The sequence below is a fragment of the Geotrypetes seraphini genome, chromosome 5, assembly GCF_902459505.1.
Source record: "Geotrypetes seraphini chromosome 5, aGeoSer1.1, whole genome shotgun sequence".
Lineage (NCBI taxonomy): Eukaryota > Metazoa > Chordata > Amphibia > Gymnophiona > Dermophiidae > Geotrypetes > Geotrypetes seraphini.
Window position 1 is genome coordinate 66393109 of NC_047088.1, and position 6418 is coordinate 66399526.

The window sequence follows — 6418 nt, forward strand, 5'->3', positions numbered from 1 at the left end:
CCACAGTAACCATTTCTCTCTGCTTGAGGAATAGTATGGGTGGAACAGAGTAGAATTCTGATATACTCGTACATGCTTCTTCTTCTTTTTATATTTTTTTTATAATATGGGCAAACTTATACAGTATAGAGAGCATGCACAATTTGCATACACTTTGAAACAGATGTAAATTTGTTCATTGTTGAGAATAGTTTCAGGTACCTATATTGTCTTTATGAAACAGTCACTTTTTTACATTTTTGGAATAGATGCCCTGCTGTGACATTGCCCCCATACATTCTAGGAGGGTCGCTCACAGATTTTACATGATCACTCACAAAAATGCTCGCAAATCTGGAAAATTGTTGGTTTTTAAAACTTGTTGATCACAAAAATTTTTTTTAGAACTTGTCGCTCACATGAGAAAACATTTGCATGCACCTGGCCAATCCTTAGAAGGAGTATTGCCTCACACATGTTTCTGGAGGCACCTATCTTTTACTAATTGTATTCTTAGATTGTCAGCTCCCATCCTCCTACATTCTGCATGTGAAAGAATTTGAGCTCCACCAGATCCCATCCCCTCCAACAGAGAGTTTGCATTTGAGGGGGATGCAGGACACAGCAACTCTTGAGTGTGGGCCTATGTCCAAGGCCTTCCATTGTACTGATTTTCTTCAATCGTGGCACAAGTAGAGGTAGGTTGGCTGTTGTGGCAGTGGCAGGCAAAATAGGGAGAAGGGGAGATGAGATGCTGGACACTTCACATAGAGAATGACACAGGGACAAATTTGTCCCCGTCCCTGTAGGAACTCAATTTCCCCGTCCTGTCCCCTTGAGTTGTGTTGCTGACCCTGTCCCTGCCCCATTCTTGTAAACTCTGCCTTAACTGCACAAGCCTCAAACACTTATGATATAAAAGTGTTTGAGACTTGTGCAAATGAGGACGGAGCTTGCAGGAATGGGGCAGGGACAGGAAAAGAACTCGCAGGGACGGGATGGGAAAACAAGTCCCTGTGGGGACGAGGAAAAATTTGTCCCCTTATCATTTTCTAACTTCACACTTTGACTTGCACTCCATAGCAGGGGGAGAGATAGGGAGATGCTGGGCATAGGGGGGGGAGGGTAAGAGGAGGTGTTACAAATGGTAAAAACAAATGTTGCCTGTTGGGTTGGGAGGGGAGGGAAAGGAAGATGCCACTGGACATGTGAAGGCCCAAGTCAATGAGGTCTCCAAACGTTCCTTATTAATCAGGATTCAACTAACATTGTCATAAAATTCATAACTGACTGAAATAGGCATCACCAACCGTCAAAGGCAGTCTGTGCTTAGCCTGCAGGATTTTATCCTCCTGGTAAATATCAGTTCTTTTTTTCTTCTTTCTTGTTCAGCACTCTAACTTTTGCTTCTCATCTTGATGAGCAAATAAGCAAAGTCTTCAGTTTTTAATGTTCCTTCACATTAACAGAGGTTTTCTTTTAATGAAGGGCCACCTCCCATGGTACCATTAACAGTCCAGTTCTGCTACTATCCACCTCATAGGCCATTTAGGGAGTCACTGAATTCATGAAACAGCAATCATAAAATGCAAATCTCCCCTCAGTTGTCTGGATAAATTAGTTCAGTACTCAGAAACACTCCAGCCTTTGCTTATATCTATTATACCATGTAGCACAATTTTTGTTCCTGGGCAGTACACTTCTCCCTCCGTATTTGCAGTTTCAGCAATCGCGGTTTCGATTATTTGCGGGTTTTAGCTTGCTGGCTCCTCCCCCCAAATTACATCAGCTTGCATATAGAAATTGCTGATTCCAAGTATTTACAGAGAAAATTGCTGATTCCCAGCACTTTCTTCACTGTGTTTTGCCTCTCCTTCAGGAACAGGCCAGGTCTCTCACTATGTTATTTGCGGTTTCACCATATTCATGATGGTTTTTAATAAAAAACAGCGAATAACATATACGGAGGGAGGAGTGTAAGTGTAATTTCCTAATTGCTCATGCCTAAAAAAGTATAGAAAATGTCTATTTCATAAAACTTTGCTTTTGTGACCAGTAGAGTCATATTTTACAATTGATCTATTTAAAAGGTGAAAATGCCAAATTTTCATCTTTTCATTCTTATAAAGTCATAAAAAGCAACATATGAATAACAATTAATATGTATTTCTATTGAAATTATACAAAGTTGACCTCAGACGATTTTGAAGTGAATAGTTTTTCGAGATTTGCGATTATATTGTATGTCACTTTCACAAATAATAACATAAGAAGTAAGAACATAAGAAGTTGCCTCCACTGGGTCAGACCAGAGGTCCATCGCGCCCAGCGGTCCGCTCCTGCGGTGGCCCATCAGGCCTATGGCCTGTGAAGTGGTCCCTGACTATTCCTATAACCTACCTCTACTTCTATCTGTACCCTTTAATCCCCCTATCCTTTAGGAACCTATCTAAAGGATAGGGGGATTGAAGGGTACAGATAGAAGTAGAGGGCTTCCTTGAACCCCTGTAGTGTGCTCTGGCTTATCACAACCTCCAGAAGCGCGTTCTATGTGTCCACCACCCTCTGTGTAAAAAAGAACTTCCTAGCGTTTGTTCTAAACCTGTCCCCTTTCAATTTCTCCGAGTGTCCCCTTGTACTTGTAGTTCCCCACAGTCTGAAGAATCTGTCCCTTCAGGATTTTGAAGGTTTCTATCATGTCTCCTCTAAGTCTCCGCTTCTCCAGGGAGAATAGCCCCAGCATTTCCAACCTGTCAGCATATGAAAAGTTTTCCATACCTTTTATCAGTTTAGTCGCTCTTCTCTGAACTCCTTCAAGTACTGCCATGTCCTTCTTGAGGTACGGCGACCAGTACTGGACACAGTACTCCAGATGTGGGTGCACCATTGCGCGATACAGCGGCAAGATGACTTCCTTCGTCCTGGTCGTGATACCCTTTTTAAAGATACCCAACATTCTGTTCGCTTTCTTTGAGGCTGTCGCACACTGTGACAATGTTGTGTCCACCATCACCCCCAAGTCTCTTTCAAGGTTACTTACCCCTAGCAATGATCCCCCAATTTTATAGCTGAACATCGGGTTCTTTTAGCTGAACATCGGGTTCTTTATAGCTGAATATCGCTCCAGATGTAGTCTTCCATCATGTTCTCATTATATTGTACTTAATAGTGGTGTTCAAAGTCCTGTATATCCTGGAGGAAGCATTCACTGTGCTCCTCTGAGTTGCTCCCATGTTCTCCTTGGATGTGTCAAGATGAGCATCAAGGACATGGACTTTGAGAGACATCTCTCAGCCTATTTTACATGGCTTGGAAAGCCCATACTTGAGGCCACTACATACGCAGACTTTAGAAAATCCCTGAAAACTCGACTGTTTAACAAATTCTAAATTCCCATACCCAACTCTTCCTCGCCATGACCCTTCCACCTCGCCCCCTAATTCCAAGGCCTGAAACTAATTGTACTTTCCACCTTGAATCTCATGTACTGACATAATGTATCTTTATTGTAACCCACCTGCACCCCATGTACTGACAAAACGTATCTTTATTGTAACCCATGTACTGACTAAATGTATCTTTATGGTAACCCACCTGTATCCCATATACTGACAAAATGCACCTTGATAGTAAACCACTTGTATTGTAACCCACTTGCATCCCATGTACTGACAAAATCTATCTTTACTGTAACCCACTTGTATCCCATGTACTGATAAAATGAATCTTTAATGTAAACCACTTGCATTCCATGTACTGACTAAACGTATCTTTATTGTAAACCGTTTCTATCCCATGTACTGTCAAATGTATCTTTATTGTAAACCGCTTCGAACTTCACGGTATAGCGGTATATAAGAAATAAATTATTATTATTATTTTACTGTAATTCACCAGATTCTCAACCAGCTCCATGTAGTTTTTGGCCCTGTGATTGCTCAATAAACCCCAAACCACTGCAGCAAAGCTATTCCAAGCTGCATTCTCCTTCCTAGTTAGCTTCTAGGGAAATTTCTTGCACTCCAAGCTTTTCTTTATCTGTACTCCAACATGTCGCACAGTGGGTTCTAGTCCACGGACAGGCAAACCTTATTGGGTGCCAATCACAGTTCTGGCATGCTTTCAAGGGTTGAAAGTCCTGTCTCAGTGATAACATTTATACTAGTAATGCCCAAAAGAAAAATAGGACCAGAATTCAGTCCCAGGTAAGATGGAGTGGTCATTTACTCAGTCCCCAGTAACTTTCAAAACATTTAAACTCAAAAATGTAGTTTGTTTATATGCTTAGCTCACCCCAGCTTCCTATATGCCAAGGCATCACAGTTTCCCACATAGGTTCAAGAGGGGCATAAAACAAAGCAAAACCAAAACAGTTCACCTGCTTCTGGGTCACAATGTAGCTCCTCTGGCTTCCAGGTCAGCACAAGGCTTGCTACACAAGTCATTCAAAGCTAGTTCAGGAATTAAACCTCCGATATTTCTCAAAACAAAATCATATATTCACGTAGTGATTCATATAGTCCAAAACACTCTCTTATAATCCTCGCTGGGCCTGTTTAGATTCAGACAGGCACACCCCCAACTCCAGTGAGTTGGAGGAGGGGAGAATTGCCAAATTCACAGAATTAATTGGCCTTTCAGGCCCCACAATTTCAAAACCCTTGAATCTATTGTGGATTCTTCCCAAATAATCTCCACAGCAATAAGCAGCTTGTGAAAGCCAGTAAAGGGGACTCCCCCCCACATACACACACACAAAGTTCCACAAACAGCACTGACAATTCCTTCCTGTGCTCAATGTTGCTGTAATGAAGCAGTTTTTGCAGACCCTGTATTTTCCTCAACAAACAAAAACAAAACACAGAAAAATATTCCTCTTTGTGCTGAAGCAGCTTTCTCTCCAGTTGCGTTTAAACTCAAAAATGGTTCCTGGCTACTAGGTTCAAAGCCAGCCAACAAACACACAGTTCCTTTCATGCAAAAAAACTACCAACAACAAAAAAAATCACATGGCGGTTGTCAGTTCCCACAGGAAAAAAGGAAAAATCAACTTACATCCATGTCCTCACAAACAGGTTGTACTGTAATGTCCATGGGCTCCTCTTGTCCCTTTGGCTTGTTTGGCTGCATAGTTTCCTCCCAATCCAGCATTTCTATCTCATTACCTTGTTTGAGCTCTGGAGAGCTCAACCATGGATCTGTTCCCTATGCTTAACCAACTTCCACTGACTGCAGTTTGCACACCTCTACCTCAGTGGTTCTCAACCCTGTCCTGGAGGACCACCAGGCCAATCGGGTTTTCAGGATCGCCCTAATAAATATGCATGAGAGAGATTTGCATATAATGGAAGTGACAGATATGCGAATCTGCTCCATGCATATTCATTAGGGCGATCCTGAAAACCCGATTGGCCTGGTGGTCCTCCAGGACAGGGTTGGGAACCACTGCTCTAACTGACTTTGTCTCAAAGTGCCACACCCAAAACTACATGGGAGAGGCACAGGAGATTCAGCTCTTTTTTTTTTTTTTTTTTTTTGCTGATCAGTAATTAACCTGAGCAAGTATAGATTTAAAGGGACAGTCCCTGTTTTCTGGGCTGTGTCCTAACAGTGTTTAGCTTTTTTTTTTTTTTTTTTAAAGTACTTACCCCTATATGGCATTGAATTCTCACAGGAAATTTTGTCAGAGTAGGAGTCTATATCCATAAAAGAAGTAGAACTGCTACATTGGTCAGTTCTTCTCAGTTGAAGGACTGTGTTCTTTTGCCTTTTAACTGGAACAAGGCTAGCAGTAGTGCTGGGCTTGTTACTGATGATGGCACCAGCTTTGACCTTTCCCTTAGACAGATTGGAGAAGATGTCTTGAAGGTACTTGAAGGCTACTGATTCCTTGTCTAGAGCTCTGACAAATTGTTTCATTAGGCCCAGTTTGATGTGCAGTGGTAGCATCAGCACTTTCCGGGGGTCCACCAGCAGTTCCCATTTGATGATGTTTCCCCCACAGAGAACTCTGTCTGCTATAGCCAGTCCTGCCTTCTGAAAACAGCTGTTTTTTTTCTCTGGGAAAGTGAATAAGGGGAGCTCAGGGCAATGTGGCACCAGGGTGATGAATGAAGGAATGTTTGGATATGTGATTGCAGATGCATTCTTGCCAATTTGATGTCTGGAAGGGTCCACCATGCAGAAGTAGCAGTTGCTTGAGTGGTCAGTGGATTCTCACCAAATTCTTGGGATAGAAAACTTCATGGCTCTCTTTTCCCTTCTGTACCATCCTGTAAAAGAATAAAATGAAATTTATTTCACCTATGACTAATGTATACTAATGTGTACGAGATTCTCACAACATATTTCAAATATGATATATTTTTAAATAATATTGAAAATTTTAAAATTTGAATATTTTAAAAAGTTAAATATTCTAAGAAATTTTATAGCAGAA

The 6418-nt window shown here is 41.6% G+C and overlaps 1 protein-coding gene across 1 annotated transcript in view; it reads left to right on the forward strand.

Moving 5' to 3' along the window:
- The window catches only part of LOC117361469 (gamma-aminobutyric acid receptor subunit beta-4), an 87119-nt gene that overhangs the window by 29910 nt on the left and 50791 nt on the right, over positions 1–6418 (forward strand). The gene's annotated exons all lie outside the window — the stretch shown is intronic.